The 25,180-nt window shown below is 40.3% G+C and overlaps 1 protein-coding gene and 1 pseudogene across 5 annotated transcripts in view; both read right to left on the reverse strand.

The window, feature by feature from the left end:
• The window catches only part of FMN1 (formin 1), a 368,268-nt gene that overhangs the window by 8,281 nt on the left and 334,807 nt on the right, over positions 1-25,180 (reverse strand). The window lies entirely within an intron of this gene.
• Positions 16,260-24,185, reverse strand: LOC311611998 (small ribosomal subunit protein eS1-like; annotated as a pseudogene). The gene is made up of 2 exons: positions 24,163-24,185; positions 16,260-17,029 (listed from the first exon to the last, which is right to left on the reverse strand). The product of its transcript is annotated as a small ribosomal subunit protein eS1-like (transcript).

A 25,180-nucleotide genomic window follows, 5' to 3' on the forward strand; every position in this document is an offset into this window, starting at 1 on the left:
CCATCAGCATGTGGGAGCAGCAGTGGCAGAAGTGGGGCTGTAGGCAAATAGGGGACCAGGGGCCATGGCAGTAGAGGCCAGGTGGGATCATGGAGGATGGGCCAAGACCCGCCCCTGTGCCCACTACAGCTCATGGCCCACAGTTCATTTAAAGGTGCATGAATTCTTGCACTTGGCCCCTCGTAAATAAAATAAATCCAAACACAACAAAGAAGTAATCAACATATAAGAAAGGAGAGCAATAGAAAGAGAACTACAAAAACAATAAAAAACAATTAATAAAATGTCAATAACTACATGCCTATTAATAATTACTTTAAATGTAAATGGATTAAATGCTCCAACCAAACGATGAATGGATAAAGAAAAGGTGGTACAATGGAACATTACTTGGCTATAAAAAAGAATGAATCACAACATTTGTGATGACATGAATGGAACTAGAAGGTATTATGCTAGATGAAATGTCAGACAAAGAAAGACAAATACCATATGATTTCATTTATATGTGGATTCTAAAAAAAAAAATCAATGAACAAAGAAAAACAAAAACAAACTCACAGATATAGAGAACAAACTACTAGTTGCCAGATGTGACAGGATTGTGAGGATGGGAGAAAAAGGTGAAGGGATTAAGAAGTACAAATTGGCAATTATAAAACCAGTCATGGGGGTGTAAAGTTCAGTTTAGGGAATATAGTCAATAATATTGCAATAACTATACATAGTGTCAGGTATGTGCAAAACTTACGGGGGGGATCACTTTGTAAGTTATATAAATGTGTAACAGCTATATTGTGCACCTGAAACTAATAAAATATTGAATGTCAACTCTAATTGAAATGTTTTTAAAAGAAAAAAAAAACTCTGATTTTTCTTCAGGGAATTAAATAAAAATATATTGCTCAACATTAATCACATACTTGCTTAATATTGAATAAGTGGCCAAGGTCTTAGCTCTTTATTAGCTAATTTTACACAATTTACTTAAAACATTTGCTTAATCTAATCTAACCTCTCAGTCCACATGCTAAAGTTAGTTACAATGAATTCAACATGCTGACGTGTGCACCAGGAAAGAAATATAAATGAGACAAAGATGAGCAATGATTTACAAAACCCACGAAGAACTACATCTGCAACGCTGCCCTGAGAACGGGCACTTCCCATCACTGACATAGGTCTGAGTGTATACACCACAAGGCCTACTCAACTTTTCCATTTGTAGCAATAACCATGACTATCCCCCCAAAAAAGAAACGAATGTACTAAAAGGAGCAAACCCAGGTCAGACTGCATTGGAATCTCTGGCTATTAAGGGATTTGCAAACCACGACAATGGTGTTATGAGGTCATAGCTTGGAGCATCTACTCCTCTCTCCAGCAAGGATGGTTTTCAAAGAGAACACCTATTAGTGACCCTCAAATTCCAGTTCCAACTGAGTGGTTTGGAATTACCATTTCTCTCCCGGCCCCCTAACTTTTAGGGAACTTTTTCTAGCCACCTTTTGCTTTCATAGTTCCTTTACACCTTTGAATTCTGGTCTCTTCTTTCAGAATTGATCTTCTACCACCCTCCTGCTCAGCATTGCCTTTTCCAGCTTCCATATCTTTTGGAAGCACTACAACTTCCCTTCACATTGGCCAGGTAGAGGCACAGGGATGGGAGTCAACCTAAGCCCTGTTTCCATTGTAAACCTTTTCCTTCTGGTCCTGGCTGTTGTGCAGGCCCCAGGCAGTTACCCATACCCCCTTCCCAAGGCAATTCCAACCTTAGTGACCCCATCCTGCTCTTCTCCTAATATTTTCATTCAGCGACTATGTCTCCCTTTCACAGGACACTCTTGAAAATCACACTGATGGGAAGAAGGCAAAAGTTGGGGCAAGTAGTTTCAGCATCTGCTAAATTTGAGTCTAAATCTAACTCTTCCAGTTATTAGAAGACTTGGAGCAAATAATCAACTTCTTTAAATTTCAGTTTCCTTATCTATGAAATTGTGGTTAATATCAAACACAAGGTAACATCATTAAAATGTCCACACTACCCAAAACAATATAAAGACTCAATATAATCTCTGTTAAAATATCAATGGCATATTTCACAGACCTAGAACAAACGCCAAAAATTTATCTATACTAATAAAAGCCTAGGTGGGCCACATACCCTCACATCATCACAAGATGGCCACCCCTACATCGTCACAAGATGGCCACCAGAAGATGGCTACCCCATATCATCACAAGATGGCCACCCCATGCCATCACAAGATGGCCGTCTCATTCCATCACAAGATGGCCATCCCCACATCATCACAAGATGGCAGCCACATGATGGCCACCCCCCATGTCAGCACAAGATGGTTGCCCCCACATTGCCATAAGATGGACACCACAAGATGGCTGGTGGTGGGGTGGTGGGGGAAGTGGGGGTGACAGGGCCTGCTGGGGGCGACTGTGCCTAAAGGGGATGGAAGTTGGGGGCAACCGGGTCAGCAGGGGAGGGCAGTTGGGGGTGATTGGGCTGGCAGGGGAGCAGTTAAAAGGTGATCAGGTAGGCAGGCAGGAGAGCGGTTGGGAGTCAGCAGTCCCGGATTATGAGAGGGATTTCTCAGTCGATTTAGGCCCAATCCCAGAGATCAGACCTAAGCTGGCAGTTGGATATCCCCTGAGGGGTCCCAGATTGATGAGGCTGCAGGCTGGACTTAGGGACATCACCCCAGTGCATGAATTTCATGTACCGGGTCTCTAGTATGGAATAAAAATAAATCCTGAATAGCCACAGGATTCCAGAGAAAAAAAGAACAAAATTGGAGGGATCACAATACCAGATATCAAACGATATTACAAAGCCACTTTTCTCAAAACTGCCTGATACTGGAACAAGAACAGACACATAGACCAATGGAACAGAGAACCCAGAAACTGACCCAAGCAATTATGCTCAATTAATATTTGACCAAAAAAAATATATATATATATATATATTTGATAAAGGAAGCAAGAGCATACAATAGTCTCTTCAATAAAGGTGTTGGAAAAATTGGACAGATGCATGCAAAAAGATGAAACTAGACCACCAACTTACACCATACACAAAAATAAACGCAAAATGGCCAAAACCAGTTTGGCTCAGTGGATAGAGTGTCGGTCTGCAGACTGGAAGGTCCCAAGTTCGATTCCGGTCAAGGGCATGTACATTGGTTATGGGCACATCCCCAGTAGGGGGTGTGCAGGAGGCAGCTGGTCGATGTTTCTCTCTCATCGATGTTTCTAACTCTTTATCCCTCTCTTTTCCTCTCTGTAAATAAATAAATAAATAAATAAATAAATAAATAAATAAATAAATAAAATATATATTTTTAAAAACCACACACACACAAAAACAAAACAAACAAACAAAAAAAAACACAAAAACACCTCAAAATGGAAGATGGTGGCATAGGCAAATACTTAAACTTCTGCCTTGCGTAATTTCAAAACTACAACTAAAAGACAGAATGGACATCATCCAGAACCTCAGAAAAGCTGGCAGAGTGGAAATTCTACAACTAGAAGAAAAGAAAAAATCTCATGGAAAATCAGAGGAGCTGCAAAGGACTGAGGAACGGAGACTCTTGTGCAGAGAGGAAGGGTGGCTGAGTGCATGGCTGGCTTTCTCTGGCAGGAGAGGGAAGGAAGCCCCCGACTGCACTGAATCCCAGTTCTGGGCAAACCCCATGGACCCAGGCTCACACGGGGGGAGTCTGATCTGTCAGGTAGAGAGAAAGGCACACAGAGACTCAGAGACTCAGGAAAACACAGTGGGCCAGGGGTGTGATGTGTGCGTGCAGAGAAGACTGACTACTGAGGTTGCCGCTAGTGGAAGGGAGTAAGAAGCTCCTGACTACACTGAACCCCAGTTCCGACTGCACTGAACCCTAGTTCAGGGTGAGCCTGGGGAATCTGGACTGTTAGGCAGAAACTCGGGGGAGCCGTGGAAGGCAGAGGTCTGGAGGTGCGCGCAAAATGGCAGGCTGATGGGAAGCCAAGACTGTCTGATCAGCCCTGAGACTCTGCCGCATTAAGCTGAGCACAGAGGCTTTTGCAATTTTGCAAGTCTGGTCCTATAAGGCTGTCTCCAGCACAGGTCTCCTGGAGTAGATACAGCTGATACACATAGCCAATAGGCCTGGAGGTCAATTTCTCCCATTGATGCCAACAACAATCAAGACTTAACTCCAACAAGGCTGTACACACAGACCACAAAGGATTGCACCAATAGTGTCCACCTCAGGTGACTGGAAGGCTGACCCACTGGGCGATATAAGAAATTTAGCACACAAAGCTACCCTATCAACTTAGGGAAGCAGTGAAAATGTGAAGACAAAGTAACAGATCACAAACAAAAGAAATGGAGGAAAACAAATGACTTGGATATAAAGTTCAAAACCACGGTAATAGGTTTTTCAAGAATTTCCTAGAAAGGCCGATAAATTTAGACAGACCCTCAAGGATATGAAAAAGGACCAACTAGAAATTAAACATACACTGACTGAAATAAAAAAATATTATACAGAGATCCAACAGCATACCAGAAAAATGTAAGAATAAAGTCAAAAATTTGAAATACAAAGAAACAAAAAACACCCGACTGGAAAAGCAAAAAGAAAAAGGAATCTAAAGGTTGAAGATAGTGTAAAAAGCCTTTGGGACAACTTCAAGTGTACCAATATCAGAATTGTGGGGGTGTCAGAAGAAGAGAGAGAGCAAGATACTGAAAACTTATTTGAAGAAATAATGTCAGAAAACTTCCCCCCACCTGGTGAAAGAAATAGACTTACAAGCCCAGGAAGCACACAGAACCCCAAAAAGGAATCCAAAGAGGACCACACCAAGACACATCATAATTAAAATGCCAAAAGCAAAAGACAAAGAGAGAATCTTATGAGCAGCAAGTGAAAAAAAGTTAATAATCTACAAGGAAGCACCTATACGATTGTCAGCTGATTTCTCAACAGAAACTATGCAGGCTAGATGGAGTGGCAAGAAATATTCAAAGTGATGAATAGCAAGAACCTACAACCAAGATTACTTACCCAGCAAAGTTATCATTCAGAATTGAAGGTCAGATAAAGACCTTCACAGATAAGAAAAAGCTAATGGAGTTCATCACCACCAAACCAGTATTATATAAAATGCTGAAAGGTATTCTTTAAGAAGAGGAAGAAGAAGAAAGTAAAGATAAAAATTATGAACAACAAATACATATCTGTGAACCTAAAAGTGAACCTAAAAATGAAGTGAATAAAAAATCTGATGAACAGAATAAACGGAATATAATAGAATCAGGGGCATAGAAAGGGAATGGACTGATAATTCTCAGGGGGAAAGGGGAATGGGGGTGCAGGAAGAGACTGGACAAAAATCATACACCTATGGATGAAGATAGTGTGGTGGGGGAAGGTAGTGGCATAGGGTGGGGTGAGAACTGAGTGGGGGGGGGAGTTATGGGGAAAAAGGAGAAACTATTGTAATAATCTGAACAATAAAAATTTATTAAATTAAAAAAAACTCAAAATGGATAAAGGAATTAAATGTAAGATGGGAAACCATAAAAATCTTAGAAAAATCCATAGGCAGCAAAATATCAGACATATCTCATAGCAATATCTTTACCGACACATCTCCTAGGACAATTGAAACTAAGGAGAAAATAAACACATGGGACTACATCAAAATAAAAAGCTTCTGCACAGCAAAAGAAACCATCAACAAGAAAGCCCACTGCATGGGAGAACATATTTGCCAATGTTACATCTGATAAGGATTTAATCTCCAAAATTTATAGGGGACTTATACAACTGAACAAAAGGAAAATAAACAATCCAATTAAAAAATATGCAAAGGACCTAAATAGACACTTTTTGGAAGTGGACATACAGAAGGCCAAGAGATATATGAAAACATGCTCAAAGTCACTAATCATCCGAGAGATGCAAATCAAAACAACAATGAGATACCATCTCACACCTGTCATAATGGCTATCATCAACAAATCAACAAATAACAAGTGCTGGTGAGGATGTGGAGAAAAAGGAACCATCATGCACTGCTGATGGGAATGCAGACTGGTACAGCCACTGTGGAAAACAGTATGGAGTTTCTTCAAAAAACTAAAAATGGAACTTCCATTTGACCCAGTAATCTCCACTTCTAGGAATATATCCCATAAAATCAGAAACATCAATCAGAAAGGATATATGCACCCCTATGTTCATAGCAGCACAATTTACCATAGCTAAGATTTAGAAACAGCCTAAGTGCCCATCAGCAGATGAGTGGATTAAAAAACTGTGGCACATCTACACAATGAGATACTATGCTGCTGTAAAAAAGAAAGAACTCTTAACCATTTGCAGCAGCATGGATGAACCTGGAGAGCATTATGCTAAGCAAAATAAGCCAGTCAGAGAAAGATAAATATCACATGATTTCAGTCATTTGTGGAATAGAATGAACAACATAAATGCCACCTGAGTATATCACCAATGCTCAAAACTGAAGCTTTGAAATGCAAACCAGGAAATTCTCACTAGATTCTCTGTATGTTGTTAACAAGAGTCCATTGTCATTTTTTTCGAGGGCAAGGCTGTTTCCCAGCTGCTTTTGTGTCATATCTATGATAAGAAACAAATCCTTAATATCATGACAATCTAGCTGTATTATGAACAATGGAAGGGCAGAACACAGAGGTTGATCTTAAAAATTGCTTTGACCTTACTAGAGATTGATGGTCTGTCTATCTATCTATCTATCTATCTATCTATCTATCTATCATCTATCTATCTATCTATCTATCTATCTATCTATCTATCTATCTATCTCATTTGCTTGAGAATGTTCTACAAAAATTGTGGGCAAAGTGTCCTACACCTGCTGCAGAAACTCCAGCAGGTGCTGCCGCTGATGGCATTACCTGTACTTGGAGTCAGTTTTCTGGAGATCACGTGGGAGAAGACTGCTAGCTAGAGGTCTGCCATGTGCTCCACCTCAGAGGGCTTATATACATTTAAGTTCACTTGCTAACATTTGTAAATGCAGAGCTTTTACAAGAATTCCCGCTTTGACCTTCCTTTTAAAACTGGAAGGTTCGGCAACATCCAATGGCATTTCTGTGCTGCAGCCTCTCAGTTCCTGCCACTCCCTGTCACCCTTGAAGCCCTGTGGCTGTCAGCCATGCCATGCCATCCGTCAGCCTTTTGCACAGTTGGTTTTTCTATACTCTGCACACTTTGCCCATTTTTGCTGCCTTCCTGCACTCTCTAAGCTTTGAGGTTTGGGCTGGGAGACTTACTGGAAGGCTACTGTGATACTCCAGGAGTGCAGACCACTAAAAGGGTCTTCCAATCCATCCTCCTGCCAGTGGAAATGGTCTCAATTAATAATGCATAACTCACTCAGCCAGCATGGCTCAGTGGTTAGCATCGACCTATGGACCAGGAGGTCACGGTTTGATTCCCAGTCTGGGCGCATGCCCGGATTGCAGGCTTGGTCGCCATTAGGGGGTGTGCAAGAATCAGTGGGTCAACGATTCTCTCTCATCATTGATGTTTCTATTTCTCTCTCTCTTTCCCTTTCTCTTTGAAATCAATAAAATATATCAATAAAATAATGCATAACTCTAAAAATGTCACTTCTCTGTTTGAAAACTTTCAATGTCTCCTATACTGTAGCCATAATAACAAAGGTTTTCTGAAAAGGACCAGATAGTAAATATTCCAGGCCTTAGTGGTTCAAATGTTCTCTGCAGCTACTCAACTCTGCTGCTATGGTGTGAAAGAGCCATAAGAAATACATGTATGAACAACAATGCCATGTGTTCTAATAAACTATTAGAGAAACCGGTGGTGAGATGGATTTGGCCTATGGGCCGTGATTTGCTGCTCTTTGAACTAGTTAGTGTATGATTCAATTTCTTACACTCGCAATCAAAGCTCACCCACTTTCTAAACTTAGTTTACTTGTCTGTTTGACCTTTAAAGACCCAGGTCTGGTTTTATATTGTCCTTAGACAAATCACTTAAACGCTTTGAGACTTAAATTTCCTCGCCTACTAAAAGTGGGCATAATACCACACCTCAGTAATACAATCACTGTAAAAATTAAAAAATATACTGGTATATGATCATAGTAGGTCCTCGGGTTACATTGGAGATCTGTTCTTACGGTGCGATGTAACACAATTTTTGCTGTAAGTCAGAACCCACTTATGTCACTCACATGGAACACATACACAGCAATAATGAAGTGAAACAGTAAAAAAATTTAAAAGAAAGATAATGATTCCTGACCTTTACTTGTAGTAAATAAATAACAAAAACCATAAAGCACATATGTACATATGTCGAAATGACGGAACTTTTTTTTTTATGTATAAATGGGAGATGGCAATGTAACCATGAAACAATGTACACTGAGTCCAATGTAACCTGAGGATTGCCTGTACTTACCAAATGTGATTATTTTCTTCACTTCCCTGTCCCAAGCAAACCACTCACCATTCTTTATATAAGGCTTTTCTCACCTCTGCATCTTGCTCTTACTGTTCCCTCAGTGATTTTCTTACTCATTTCCATGTGCTCAAATTCCTCTCATTCTTCTATTCCCAGCTTAAGTGCCCAAGTCATGAAAGCTTCCTTCATCTCTCTTAGCCAGAAGTAATTGCTCTTTTCTCAAGTGAAAGGGCACTTTGTGCCTCTCTTAAGGCACTTAGGACTTTTAATCTAAGGACTGACTAGGTGTTTTATTTCCTTTACACCACTGGGAACACTTGAGGACAATGATCACATCCTAAGCATATCTGGTCTCCTCCCTGTTCCTACCCTTAGCACTGTGTTGCACACAAACAAGTTATTAGCAGATATCTAAGTAACAAATGAATGACTTGCATTGACAGTTTTTCTTCCCTACCTTAAAAAAGTATAAATATTTAGTAAATACCTAGAGTAGTGGAATGACTATCTAATGCATTTGCATGCCATCTATCCTTGGGGAACAAAAGTAAAAACATTTAAAAGTCAAGTTCCAGGGAAAAACCAAGATGGCAGCATAGGCAAACATCTGAACTTGCTGTCTTGCACAACAACTTCAAAACTACAATTAAAAGACAAAAGAAACATCATCCAGGACCACAGGAAGGCTGGATAAGTGGAAATTCTACAACTAGAAGGGCAGAGAAAAGCACATGGAGACTTAGAGGAGCTGCGGAAGTAAAGGCAGAGGTACAGAGGTGTGCATGCGGAGAGAGCTGGTAACTGAGTATGCGGCTGTCTCTTTCAAGCAGAAGGGAGACAGAAGCTCCCAACTGCTCTGAACTCCAGTTCTGGGTGAGACTCTGGGGACACAGACTCATACAGGGAGAAACTGGACTGTCTGGAAGCAGGCAGAACTCAAGGGCAGCTTTCTCTTAGAGGTGTTTGCAACGATTACAGCAGGACACTGAGACGCCTCTTAGGGCAGGGCTGACTAGAAGCCATTGCTGTTTGCTCTGCCCTGAGAGACTCCACCCCATCCAAGCTGTGCACAGAGGCATTTACATATGAATGGCCTGGTCCTTTGATTCTAAACTTACTTAACAAACTGCAGCTGAGTCAGAGAGACCCAGAACATCCAAAAGAAGGCCCAAGGCCCCACAGCAGCTTGCATTGCTTCACAGCTGGACCTCATTTGGCCCCCTTAAAAACTCAAACAAATAAGAGGAATCTGCATATCTCTCCAAAGCTCCTGCTGGGTGGCCTCACACAGAGTCTAAATTAGTACCTCCTTGGAGATCCAAGAGCCAGTGTACCCAGGGATCAGAGTAGGACCATCCAGATTACAACTCCTCATAAGGGAAACACTCAGGGGACGGACTCAGTGAGCACCAAAGCCCCACTGAAGCAAGTCTTGTCTCATAAGGGTGTCTCCAGCCAGAAGTTCTCCCATTGTAGACAGAGCTGATCCTTATAGCCAATAGGCCTAGAGGTCAATTCCTCCCAGTGATACCAACAATAATCAAGGCTTAACTACAACAAGACTGTGCACACAGCCCACAAAGGGGTGCACCAAGAGTGTCCAACTTAGGTAACTGGGGAGGCTGAGCCACTGGGCCCTATAGGACACCTATGAACTCAGGGAAGCAGCCAAAATGCAGAGACAAAGAAACAGGTCACAAATGAAAGAAATGAAGGAAAGCAAACAACTGGATACAGAGTTCAAAACTACGGTTATAAGGTTTTTCAAGAATTTTTTAGTAAAGGCCGATAAATTTAGTGAGACCCTCAAGGATATGAAAAAGAACCAAATAGAAATTAAGTATACACTGAGATATATACAGAGATCCAACAGCAGACTAAAGTATCCCAAGAATCAAGTCAAAGATTTGAAATACAAATAACACCCAACTGGAAAAGCAAAAAGAAAAAAATCCAAAAATATGCAGATAGTGTAAGGAGTCTCTGGGACAACTTCATGTGTACCAATATCCGAATTATGGGGGTGCCAGAAGAAAAGAGAGAGCAAGAAACTGAAAACCTATTTGAAGAAATAATGACTGAAAACTTCCCCCACCTGGTAAAAAGAGCAAAAGACAAAGAGAGAATTTTACAAGCAGCAAGAGAAAAACAGTTAATTACCTACAAGGGAGAACCCATATGATTGTCAGCTGATTTCTCAACAGAAACTATGCAGGCCAGATGGGAGTGGCAAGAAATATTCAAAGTGATAAATAGCAAGAACCTACAACTAAGATTATTCTACCCAGCAAAGCTATCATTAAGAATTGAAGGTCAGATAAAGAGCTTCACAGATAAGAAAAAGCTAAAGGAGTTCATCACCACCAAACCAGTATTATATGAAATGCTGAAAGATATTCTTTAAGAAGAGGAGAAAGAAGAAAAAGGTATAGATAACAATTATGAACAACAAATACATATCTATCAACAAGTGAACCTAAAAATCAAGTGAATAAAAAATCTGATGAACAGGATAGACTGGTGAATATAATAGAATCAGGGGCATAGAAAGGGAGTGGACTGACAATTCTTGTGGGGAAGGGGATGTGGGGGGTACAGGAAGAGACTGGACAAAAATACACCTATGGATGAGGACAGTGGGGTTTGGGGGTAAGGGCAGAGGGTGGAGTGGGAACTGGGTGGAGGGAAGCTATGCGGGGAAAAAGAGGAACAATTGTAATAATCAGAACAATAAAGACTTATTAAAAAAAATAAAAAAAACCAGATTGGATTTTTATGTTGACATATTTGGGTCTAGTGCAACATATTTTGTATGCAAGCAGTTTCAATAAAATTTGATCTTCCTATGCTAAAAAATAAATAAAAAAGTTACTGATTAGCTGATTGAGTCCTAATAAGGAAACAGAAAGGGTGCTGGAGGCCACCCAAAAGTGCTGTGTTTATATATGTCAACTTATATATTCCAGAATGTCTAAAAGTAGCCACATTACTTTCCCACAAAGAGACTGAGGCTCAGATAGGTTATACGCAAATACTAATTTTGGTTTCAAACCTTATAATACTAATTTTGGTTTCATTCCCCTTCGAAAAATAGATACATAAAGAAAATAAGTTAGAAAGAAAATTACTGTTCTTAATTCATAAATGCCTCAGTAAAACAGACTTCTGAAAACCCATCTTTCTTCTTCTTTTTTTTTTTTTTTAATACTGCATATAATCCCTACAGAGTTATTGAGGGCCTCAGTAAATTTCATTTGTTGCCAAAGTCTACTGAGGAAAGACACGGAGTGAGATGGGACAGATGCATGCTTTCTGATGTTCCTGCTTAACTCGCACTCTGTGGAAGTGATTTGTAGCCTTTGTTTCATAGAAAAAGTACCTGGGGAGGGAATTTTGTTCCCAGTTAGAAAGTAGAAAGCTAGAAGAGACACTATTCCTATCCTAATGATGAAAACAGCTAGAAAATGTACAAAATCATATTTTCTAATATTTTAAAATTAATTTCAGAGAGATGAAGGAAGAGGGGCAGAGAGAAACATCAATGAGAAAGAGAAACATCAATCAGCTGCCTCCTGAAGGCCCCCTACTGGGATCTCAGGCATGTACCCAGATGGGGATTTGAACCAGGACCTCTCAAGGCATGGGACAACACTCACCTAACCAAACTACACTAGCCAAGGGCAAAAAGTCATACTTTTTTTTTTTTTTTTTTTTTTTTTTTTTTAATCAAAAAAGCTGGGATTACGTGGCACCTAAGTGAATGCATCCTGAAGAGTAGCAGGCCTTTCCAATTAAGAGGCTAGGCACCCCAGGACTACAACTTCATCTGGGAGGTCGTAACACTGGGCATACTGTGGGCTTTCTACAGGCCAGATTTATATGCCCACAGCTAAATCAAACCAATTCAGAATGCAGCCATATAAGACTGAAGAAGTACAATGTCTTTGTTCTTTTGACATTCAGTATTTCTTTGATTCATGGTGCACAAGGCAGAATATACTGAAATCAGCATGAAGTTTATATAAGAGAAGTGCTGTCATTTTTCACCATAGGAATGAACCACACCAACCAATCAAGAGATACATGAAATTATTGAGCAGGCGTGGTAGATAGAATGTTTAGACTCTTTTATACTCCTTGTCACTATTGGAAAAACCAATATTTTAGAGCAATGTTTTCAAACTGTCTCCGAAAGAGCCTTGATATTCAACAAAGATGTTTCAGGGAGAGGAGGAAGAGTTAGGGGACCTTCTAGTCCCCTAACATCTGCAAGCCCTGCTTCACCAGAAAAGCTTTATTTTATCTGTTTTATATATTGGGGCTTCAAGCATGTCTTCATTTGGACAAAAAGAGCTCTGCTGGTTTTTGTTTGTGTGTTTTTTCAAAAATAAAAAGTTTGAAAACCGTTGTGCATAGAATTCAATAGAACCCATAGAAACCCCTAGGGGACAAAAAAAAAATAAAAAATAAACACCTTTATCTTCAGGAGAATGAGAGCCAATAGAAGTCCTTTTCCTAAGGAACTATTCAGAGATATTGTGGAGGTAGACAACCAATTTAAGAAGACAATGTGTTTTGCCCTAGCTGGTTTGGCTCAGTGGATAGAGCATGGGCCTGTGGTCTAAAGGGTCCTGGGTTTGATTCCAATCAAGGGCACATGCTTAGGTTGTGGGCTTGATCCCTAGGAGGGGGCATGAAGGAGGCATCTGATCAATGATTCACTCTCATCAATGATGTTTCTATTTCCCTCTCCCTCTCCCTCTCCCTCTTCCTCTCCCTCTCCCTCTCCCTCTCCCTCTCACTCCCCCTCTCCCTCCCCCTTTCCCTACCACTCTAAAATCAGTAACACACACACACACACACATACACGCACACATATATACATACTAGAGGCCCAGTGCATGAAATTCTTACACAGGAGGGCGGGGGGGGGGGGGGGATCCTTCAGCCGGGCCTGCACTCTCTTGCAATCTGGTCCCCTTGGGGATGTCCAACTGCCAGTTTAGGCCCAATTCAGCTTAAAACGGCAGTTGAACATTCCTCTCGCAATCCGGGACCACTGACTCCTAACCATTCACCTGTCTGGCTGCATGATTGCCCCTAACTGCCTCTGCCTTGGCCCCTGCCACTGTGGCTTCGTCTGGAATTATGTCTGAAAGGTCCTTTGGCTGTCCAGTCTAATTAACACACTATGCTTTTATTATATATATATATATATATATATATATATATATATATATATATATGACAATGTGTTTTGAAACGATGATTCTTCTGACAGCCAGAGCCACTAGATTTAAGATTTTGGGCTCTAGTAAAATATCACGTTTAAATATCAGAAACATGGCCAGTTCTACCATGATCCCCTGCTTCTTATATTCCAGATATGTTCTAATGCTGAGAGATCAAAAGTCTCTGGCAAATACAGACAGGCCCTGTGGGGATGGATTCATATAAGCTGAAATGTGGGGAAAAGTGCCCATTCATAAAGAAAGGAATGACCTCACATTTCATTATGGATCATTTTCTTTATGGTCTTGCTTGGAATTTTGCATGATCTTCCTGATTTTGATCCTTATGTACTTTTCAATTTCTATTTTCTATTTTCTTCTTTTGTTTAAATAAACCTGGAACAAAAATGAAATTATGGACCCATGTGATTGCATCCTGCCCAAGTTTCTTCCAAATTTAATTCTGTGACTACAATTCTCTCTCTCTCTCTCTCTCTCTCTCTCTCTCTCTCTCTCTCTCTCTCTCTCTCTCGTGTGTGTGTGTGTGGTCATATCTTTTCCTTTTCCTTTTGTTCCATTCCGAATATCTTTCTGAATTGTAACAAAACTGTTAGCCTATTAACTTTTGAATAACTCTTAAGTATGAGGCCACGTCATATTTTTAATGAAAATATCACACAGGCAACTAGTTGGTATCTGGTCTTAACTTATCTCTCTCAAATCATGGCTCAGGGTGGGGGCATATACTCTAAACAATGGATTTAATTTTAGCGTTTAAAAATGATTCAATGTTATGGAAAAGGCAAAATGATGAAGACAATAATATCAATGGTTATGGAGCACCAGGGAGCCATGACTTGGCAGAGCACAGAGGATCTTCAGGGCAGAGAAAATACTCAATATGATATAGTAATGGTAGATAAGAGTCATCATACATTTGTCCAAACACCAAGAGTGAACCATAAGATAAACTATGAACAATGGGTTCATCTTTGTTTTTATTTTTTTAAAGGTACTATTCTGATGAGTAATGTTGATAATGGAGAAGGCATGCATGGAAAATTTTTGTACTTCATTCTCAATTTGGTTATAAACCTAAAACTTCTCCAAAAAATTCAGTCTTTTAAAAGTGAAAAAAAAAAAAAAAAAAGCTCCTGGCCAGGTGGCTGAGTTGGTTGGGAGTGTCATCCCATACACTAAAAATAAAAAGGTGTGGGTTCAATCCCCAGTCAAGGTGTGTACAGGAAGCAACTGATCCATATTTCTCTCTCTCTTCCTCTCTTCACCTCTCCCCCCCCCCCTCCAATCTTTCTCTAAAATCAATACAAACATATCTTCAGGTGAGAATTTTTAAAAAATGAAAAAAAAATACTATTCTAAAAATATTATTCTAAACAGCTGTTGGAGATATTTATTAGAAATTCTCTTAAATGATAATGGCTAATTAATTGATTTTAGCAAGTAGAGAAATATACAAATAACAAGGCATACATCATTCACTTTTGTAATGCAGACAACAGGACCAAGTACAGAAGTTTTTGCCTATAGTGCTACCAGCCTCAACGAGGAAACTATTAGACATCAGGTGCTTTGTGATCTAAAACATAAATCACTGCATGACCTGGATCAGGTATATCTTTACTGAAGACTCCGAAAGTCACATTGGTGGATAAAGGCAAAGAAAAGGGAGGCATTGCAGGGAATACAGGTAATTGGACCAGCTGTAATGTGGATTTCTTTAGAGAAGACTTAATATCCCTCATCACTGAAGAGAGGAGATTAAAATAGTCTCGAAGCAGGAAAGGCAGCTTCTGTGCACCAGCATTTGTAGTAGTGGGCCTCAAGCCAACATGCCACAGAGAATGCCTAAAAAGTTTTCTAGAAAAGCAGAATCATAAAAGTGAAGGTCCCAACCACTATACCACTAGACTAATCCTAAAATTCGGACATGTTAATCTGAATCTCTCTAACAAGGACAAGAACTTTCATTCTGGTGACTATTTTAAAATCAAGGAAACGTAAGAAAAACATGCCTCTGTTGCTGGCCCAGTAAATTCTGGCTTTGGGCTCTTTGAATGGTGGATAAGGTTTTGGTGGGATGGAAAAGTCATTGGTACCTACGGGAGATTGAACGTGTAAAATAACTTGCCAGTCTGACTCCCCTATGTGGGCTGGCTTTACAAATCATGATGAGAGAGCTGCTTCTAACAGCAAATGATGGCATTTTTATGGTCTCCCTTTAGGAAAAATAGTCACAAAAGAGGTATAAGAAGCTGCAAAGATGAAATACCAACTGGTTATTTATTCTTTGCCATGATCTCCTTGCAGCTTTGAAGTAAGTAGCGTCAGGCTAAGGAACAAAGAAAACCATACAAAGAGACTTTGGAAAGGTGTGGAAGTGTCTTACTCAATTAAGAAAGTTCAATACATTTGATTTATGCCACTTTAGATGGCGAAGTTTGAGGTTAATATCTTCCTCCTCTCCTTCAAATAGTATTTTTTGTTTGTCTCCATTAAATATCTAAATTTTAAACAGACTATTGGATTAGGGCCTCATATCCATCAGCTCATTCAACTTTAGCACCTGTCTCATCTTCAGTCGCTTTTCCAGAACTGCTGCCTTCACTAGGAAGCTCCATGAGTTTTCCAAGTTAAAACTGGGCTTCTCCAGCATTTTGACTTTTCTAACAAGACATCATACAGCAGAGAAATAGAACAATAGGGTTTTTCTATGTCTCTCCCAGAGCTCTCTGGAATCAGCTTATTGACCACTTCTTTCAAGTCATTTGCCTACACCTCTTGGATCATCTTGTTCAGGACTTGGCAGACCTGCTGATGCTGAGCACAGAGGTCTTCTGAATCTGATTGTTGCTGTTTTTTTAGTAAAACCAACACAGAATAGACAAAGCAAATGACCATCGGTTGTCTTGACATCAGTATGAGCTTCAATGATGCTCTGCCATTTTTTGACCATGAAGCACATTTTGTCATAGGTAAAATCCTTGCCATGAAAATTAGGTAGTTTTTGCCCTGAACACCCTCAGTAATTAGCCTGAATTTCCTAAATGTAACTTCATCATTCTGCAGATCAGCGAGGCTCACTCCAAAAACACGACCCTTGTGACCATCAGCTGCGATTTGGTTCCTTGAGTTCTCATGACTAGTATTTTTCTATCTTTCGTATAGAACAGAGCTGGTGCTTTCATATCATACCAATCTTTCTTAGAAAATGGATCAACCACTTTCTTCTTGGCTGCCCTTCGGCCGCTTTTTGTAAGATGCCTGTTCTTGCTGACAGCCAGGGTACTGCCAAGACAACCAAAAAGGAGGATCACATTTCGGTCTTTTTCTCATGAGGTTTACATGAGGCGTTAACATTATAGAGTGGTTTTGAATGCTGTGCTTTTAGAAGGACTTAGCTATGTCAGGCCATGCTCTAGCCACTGGTAACCTGAACATCAGAAATAAGGCTGTGTGTGCTCTCTGGGTTTGTTTGGGGCCTTTTGATAATCCTCAACTCTCCAACAGGAACTATCCTCAGTTCACTGAATCAGCTTGTTTCTCCACAGCCAGGGGGAAAGGGGCTCCTGCCCAGCTTTAGTTCTAAATTACTAAGTGCAATAATGGACACCTGCCAGGGGTTGTGGAAACCTCCCTGAATTCTATTCTCCTGGACAAATCTCCTTCACTAGGTATTGCTGAATTCTTTTTTTAAAATATATTTTTTATTGAGTTCAGAGAGGAAGGGGAGAGAGAGAGGGAGAAAAGGAGGGAGGGAGGGAGGGAGGGAGGGAGGGAGGGAGAGAGAGAGAGAGAGAGAGAGAGAGAGAGAGAGAGAGAGAGAAATAGATACATCAATGATGAGATAGAATCATTGATTGACTGCCTCTTGCATGCCCCCTACTGGGGATTGAGCCTGCAACCTGGGTATGTGTCCCTGACCAGAATACAACCCAGGATCCTTCAGTCCAAAGGCTGATGCTCTATCCACTAAGCCAAACCAGCTAGAACTATTACTGAATTTTTGATATAACAATTACACATGGATAAAAGTTATGAAAGTGAATGAAATCAGTCTGTCTTCACTGTCAGTAAAACACAAACACCACAAAGACCAAACTCCTTAGTTCCTCAATGTAAAGAGAAATTTCTTCCTCATTACAGCAGCTGATGAAAACATTATTGACTAGTTTATGTTTCCAAAGGGCAAGGAAATAAAACGGAAAGAAGAGAGCCATAAAATATGAAATAATGAATATACCGACAATTATGTATCTCAGACACACCAACAGGACCACAGACTTGAACAGACACACACTCTCCTATGCTCATTCTTTCTTCAGAGTCTGATCCCTGACCCAGACTACTCCACCACCCCCGTGTTTCTTACTAGCAGGTCATACGGTAGATAAAAAGACTTAGCTCCTTACACATCAGAATCTAGTCTCTAAAAGTTAGTCCATCATAAATCAGCCCGCCACTTCTACTTCCTAAATTTGACCATTTCCCTAACTCATTCTTAAGAGATTTTTCTATTTACAATGAAGGAAGTCTTCTTACAGACCAAATTTCATCAGCTACACAATCAGCCACTTCATGGTTTTAGCGGCCTATCACTTGTAGCACCCAAACACATTTTGACTGCAAATGATTAATGGCAGAACAAAAGCCGCTTCCGTTTGCGGAGCCTCTCCCCCAGGCCACAGGGGAGTGGAAGCCGGGAGGTGGGGGGTCCCTGGACTTGCCCTGGAATGCACGATCAGTTAAAGCCAATCACTCTGCACTTGGTAGAGGAAACACCCTGAGCCGCCCGGTGATTTAGGTGCGGAGTGAAAGGTAACAGCATTACATTTCCTTGTTCGGGGAGAGGTAGGTGTCTGGGAGACAGATTGGAAACCGAAGGCGGCCCTGTGTCATAAATCTGCACATTTAATTGCAAAGCACGGCTAGGCTTTGGAGGGCCTTTCCAATCCTGATAATGAAGACATGCATGTGCTCGTAGACGCCAACTCCCCACTCTTTGATTTTGAAATCTGCACCACCTACCAAGTCTCACCAAACAACGAGAGCTGATCAGAGGCTCTCTGCGCAGTGACTAAAACAAAAGGGCGAGGGAACAGGGGAGATTATGTGGAGCAGGCAGCCTTTCTGGCGCCCCTTAAATCATACTTCCCGGGCAGACCCCTATTCCATCTAGTCTATGCCCAAGGCAGGAGCTGTCAGGAGGCCCATAGATAAGCAATTTAGAAATATTCTAGCTGAATGAAGGAGACTTACTTTGGGTTTCCACTGCTGTCTGCCAAACTAGGGAAATAGAGTGCAGACAGATGCTCTCTAAGGTTCTTATTTGAGCTCCAAAGAGGTTTGAGGCTTGGCACAGCCATGAACCCCAAGGATCTTCACTTTCTTTTCTTTTTCTTTTTTTTTTTTTTTTTTTTTTAAGATAAATTGAAAGTAATATAGTCAAGAACAGAGAAGGTGATTGTTTTACTCCATTGACTAATCTTTCTTGTCCGGAACATGTCTATTCTTTTTAACAAAGCTCTTAAGATTTTAAATCCTTGGAAAAAAGCAACCCATATGGGATGTATTTGGGGAATTCTACCACCAAAATCCAAATAAATAAGATCTCTCATCTATCAGCAGCAGACAGAAAACTGTAATCAATTTCAACATGGCAAAAGAAATCACAGTGATTGTTTATTTATTCAACAGATGTGAATTGAGCACCTACTATGAGTAAGGACAAAAAAGGTGCTACAGAGAAAATGAAGTAGAAGACTTTGCCATGGTCTTCTAGGACTTAGGATTTATTTAAGAGAGGAATTGCCTGTAACTAAAAGAATGAAAAAGAAATCATTAGTGCTAAAATTGAAGAGACAAAATTTTGGAGGAAAGTCGGCTCACAGAGATTGGGTAAAACTTCATGAAGGAGACAATATGTGATCACTAGATTAAATTCTTCCAAAGTAGGGTTTCATAGCTTGTACAGCAGTTAAAACATACCAGTAATAGGTACTTTAAAAGAATCTGTTTAAATGAAGCTGATTAAACTGCAAATTTATATTGTGGAAATGCAAAATGCAAATACAGGTGAGGCCGATGTGGACTGAGCACGTAGAGAGGCAAACAGAAAACCCAGCAGCTAGGCTGGCCCCACAAATCTCACTGTCATTCTTCCAAAACGTGAGTTGAGCCTCCCAAGTCCAGGCCTTCGCCTTGTGATCTCTAAGAATGCTCTTTCTCCTTTCTTCTCTAAGGAGCTGAATTCATCAGTTCTGTCAATGCCCAGCTCATTTCCTATCTAAAATCACAGTAAATCAGGGTTGGAAGAGACCTTCAAGATCACCTAAGTGTAGCAGTTCCTAAACTTGACTGAGAATGTCGCAAGATCTGCTGGGGAGGTATCCTTCTCCCTCTCACCTACAAAGTTTACCCTGGGATTACAATTAAGTTTGTGTACATTTGCACAAGGTTCTCCAGGAGATCTGGCAGATCTGCCACATTTGCAAGCCACTGATCTCCATCATTCCCCCAGTGCCACGGCTGGTCCTGTGTGTGACTAAACATTTTTCTAAGACCCTCCCTGGCTTTCACATGGCTTTGGGGTCACTTCCCCCTTCAGTGCAAAGTCTTGCACTGCCAAGGATCTTCCATGCACACTTTAAGTCACTTTGTTTTATGCTGTGAAGTCCTTTTTACATCAATAAACAATTACTAGGCTCTGTGCTGAAGAATGCACCATAGAAGACAGAACAAGGAATGGGTTTCTATTGAACAGGTGGGAAAATGCACACAATTGTTAAAAAATAAAATAACTTGCAATGAACTGCTAAAGGATGGAAGAAAAGTATGTTGTCAGAGGTCAGAAGAAAGGGTGGTTCTAATTAGAGGCAACTCAGAAAATATCTAGAAGAGCTGGTTTTGGAGGTAGTCCTTAAAGGATGACAATATTTTGACCAACAGGAAATAACCAGGACAGTGCAATGTAAAGAAATTATCCAATGAGAATTCACTGCAAGAATGTGCAGGTGTGAGAAACAGTGAGTTGTACATGCGGGTTGAGGATATAGAAAATGAGATTGAGGAGTGAATTAGGGGAAAATTTTTGGAGGCTCATACTCTAATTTTGGAGGGAAAGTGAAAGAGCTCAGGCTTTACTGTCAAATAAGACCCAAGTCCTTTCCCCCAATACTGCTGATACTGGTAAAACTGTAACATTGGCAAACTGTTTACTCTCTCCTTTGCTTACCTATGAAATACCAATACACCTTTTTAAAAATAATTTTTAAAAATATATTTTTTATTGATTTCAGAGAGGGAAAGAGAGATAGAAACATCAATGATGAGAGAGAATTATCAATTGTCTGCCTCCTGCAGGCCCCCTACTAGGGATGGAACCCAAAACCCCTGGCATGTGCCCTTGACTGGTATAAAACTCAGGACCCTTTAGTCTGCAGGCCGATGCGCTATCCCCTGAGCCAAACCAGCTAGCGTGCAATACACCTTTTCAGGGCTGTTCTTTCAAGGACCCAACAAGTTAATGAATATAAGTACCAACCTTATACATATATGGCTAATTCTCTTACCTTTATTTCATTAGTAATAGAAAACAACAGAACATGTTTGAAGAAATAGATATGATCTAATGTAGGTTGTAGAAAGACAAATGGATACAAAAGAATATTGAAGAGGAAATAGAAAAACTATAGGCAGAGAGAACAGGTAGGAGGATGTTTTAATAATCCAGGTGAGAGATGGATTAGGGCAAAGCCACTGTAAAAGCAGGGAAAAGCAGAATATCAACTGAGGACGCAAAACTGAAAAATCAGCAACTGGTGGGAAGTGAATCTGATAGCATTAAAAATGATTCAGGTTTCTAGCCTGTCTCTTACTACTAGGAAGATAGTGGTGCAATTGAAAGTTAGGGGACCCAAGAAGAGTAGGCCTCCGAGGGGCCAGAATAAATTCTTACTGGGATGTACTGTACTGCAGGTGAAGGTTGGGCATCCTATGGGGAGGTCTGGTGTGCTTTAGGAGACTTGGGTCTGAGGATTAGAACTAAGAGGTTGGCTCTGGGTAGGAAGACTCAGGAGGCCTTCACAAAGAAGTGATAGATGGAGCTGTAAAAATCACTGAGACTAGATGGGGAGAGGGTATCAAGCAGAGAAGAGGAACACTGAGATCTGAAGCCTGGGGAAGGTTACTTAAGATAAAAGAGAGTGACAACCTTCCCAGAAACATACTCAGAATACTATGAGAGCCATGGGACATTTCAAGATGGAAGCAACTATCATCAGAGTCAAAAGCTAGTAGTGGTAAGGAGTTAGAAAAAGCTATTTGACTTCACAATTAAGAAAGGTGGGAAAGCCAAAACCGGTTTGGCTCAGTGGATAGAGTGTTGGCCTGAGGACTGAAAGGTCCCGGGTTCAATTCTGGTCAAGGGCATGTACCTTGATTGCGGGCACATCCCCAGTAGGGGGTGTGCAGGAGGCAGCTGGTCAATGTCTTTCTCTCATCGATGTTTCTAACTCTCTATCCCTCTCTCTTCCTTTCTGTAAAAAAAAAAAATCAATAAAATATATATTAAAAAAAGAAAAAGAAAAAAAAGAAAGGTGGAAAAGTCTCCTAAAGGTCTCAACATCCTTTTTCTCCTTCTGCCTCTAGTAATAGAAACCATGAGTCTTTAGTGGGCAAAGGGCTCCCAGACAATCCTACATTTCCTGGTCTCCCTTGTGTACGGCCATGAGACTAAGTTTTGCCCAATGAAATGTGTGTGTCTTCCAAGCCACATGTTTGAAAGGAAAGTGTGTGCCCTCTCCTTCCTACTGGCAGGAACTTAAGGAACTTAGCAGTAATGGTGCTGGTGGACGGGATGTGAGCCATCTTCAACTCTGTCAATAGGGACCTCATCTTAATGATGGCTGCCACAGGACAGAAGGAATCTAAGACCCTGACATTCAAGCAACTTACACTCAAATTATTATGCAAACCAAACTAAATATTTCTTGTTTAAGCCCTATTGGATTTGGCTCAGTGGTTAGAGTGTTGGACTGAAGAGTCTCTGGTTCCATTCCAGTCAAGGCCATGTACATTGGTTGTAGGCTTGATCCCCAATGGTCAGAACACGTGCGGGAGGCAACCAATCAATGTGTCTCTCTAACATCGATGTTTCTCTCTCTCTCTCTCTCTCTCTCTCTCTCTCTCTCTCTCTCTCTCTCTCTACCTTTCTCTAAAAATCAATGAAAAAATATTCTCAGGTAAGGGTTAACAATAACAAAATTTTCTAATTTAAGCAACATTTATTTTGATCTTTATTATGGCAACTGAGACTTTGTCCTTAATGATACTGGAAAGAATAAGCATATGCTAAGGAAAAAGAAGTAAAGACATTAACATAAATTCTTCTTTTAAGAAGCCAAAAGAAAAAGGAGAGTGAGAAAGAACAATAGTTTCCATAGGAAAGGGACTCAAAAGAGGTGTTTGAGTTTTTAAAAAAATCAATAATTTTATCATTCTTACCATTTTTAAAGTCTATCATCTCCTCTCCTTATTCATAGCATAGTTTTAATTTTGCAGAAGTAATTTAAAATTTATTGCTTGGGAAATAAGCAGTTTTATTTTTCATGATCATGATAATGTGGTTTAAAGTTAGCTCTTTGGGACATTTACTGTTTATGGATTTGTACAAAGCTGCCTTCCAATGTGACTTGGGGAAATTCAAAGTTTTGCCAGTCAACCAGAGGGTGATTTGTATTATTAAAGGGGTCCCTTGAAATATGAAGCTTCTGAGCAGTTAAGTGTACACAAACCATTTAACCACATAAGAGAGGGCCAGTGAAGAGAAAGTTAAGTTGTGAGAAGTTACTGTAATGATCATGTTTGCATGTCAGCAGGAAAGCAGATTTCAATAAATAAAAATGTTAGTTCATGGAATTTTTTCCAGGAAAACTTGCTCATCTGAAGAGAAGAATTCCTACATCGTCTACACTGCAATCAATTGCCCCTTTGTGGGCTGAGTGATGGTCTCTCTAAGTCCCCAGCTCCTGCTCCTAAAGTGACCTGAGCAACAGGGAGCTCTGAGAACAGCTTTTGGGATAACCCCACAGCAGCTCTGAACCATCTGCTGCCAAGGGAATGGCAGTTACATAATTAACCATAATAGCTGCAAATGATATAGTTACAACAAAAACCCTGTTGGTATTTAGCTGAACTAAAAAAAAAACACACACACACAAAACAATGGTGTAAATTATAGCAATGTGTATTATAAAATTTCTTATTTGCATTTCACATAAAATTCACCAAGCTCCTTATTCACTCATTACTCACCCATTATGGGTTTTTTAAATGGCACTTTGAAAGTTTGCTTTGGCTCGGGGTGAATTATTTGCCAAGACTTTATTCCTGGAGTCATGACTCCTTGGGGACTTCTTTACCTTTTGGCAAATTCATAGCTCATTTTGTGGGTGGTAGTGGTTTGTGGCCGCTATGTATGCATGTGTGGTCATATGAGGGGAGTAGTCTTAGGATATCCTAAATAGTGGTGGAATATTTCATAAGGAAGGGTCCTATATCCCAGAGTAATTAAACAGAAAAAAGAAAAAGTAGAAAATGAGTAAAGCATAGTAATAAACGTAGCAGCAAAAATTAGTTTGGTTCCTTCCAATTATGCCTGTGCTTGAATAATCTGCTGACTTAATAGGTGGAAGAGATGTGCATTACAAATATCCATGGAATGTTTGCATATCAAGAGGCACAAAAGAGCATGAGAAGGTACAATTGAGGCAAAGCTGTTTCTGAGAATAAAAATTGCGATGAACTTTAATAAGCCATAGGCACAATGTTGGATACAGATGAGCAAAGTTTTTTTTTTTTTTTTTTTTTTTTTTGCATGTACACTTCCATAAAAAAATGTGGTCGTTAGGGCCAACATTAGTATGTTAGGGGAAGAACTGGGGCATAAGACAAGGTAGCTGTAGATATTCACCAATCCCAAGAGGGCAATGAAAATTCTTCCTCCCCAAACCTCCCGACTCACTGCAAGACATTGGCTTGAAATAGCTTCCAATGGAGTCCTTAATGAGCTCAAGACTAAAGGTAAAGAGAAATTCCGAAACGAAACACAGTTTTTGGAATAGTAGGAAACTAGTTTCTAGATTTATAGAGATTTCAAGCTAGAAGATTTCAAGCTTCTCCCAACCTATACACTTTACAGATGTGATATGCCGTTGGGTCCCCCAAGAAATAATAAGTGACTGGCCAAATATTGTGTAGCAAAATAATGGCGTTAGAATGCTGGTTCCTAACTCTCTATCAAGAGGTCTTTTTCACACCACTGAGGGCACACTGCCTGCACTCATAAGGGGAGGGGAAAGGGCCTGGTACATTTCCCTGGAGGATGAGTTCCGAGACTAGGAGCTGCATGAGAACTGGGCGGGTGACAGAAAGGAGACA

The sequence above is a fragment of the Pipistrellus hanaki genome (assembly GCF_964339955.1).
Source record: "Pipistrellus hanaki genome assembly, chromosome: 1".
NCBI lineage: Eukaryota > Metazoa > Chordata > Mammalia > Chiroptera > Vespertilionidae > Pipistrellus > Pipistrellus hanaki.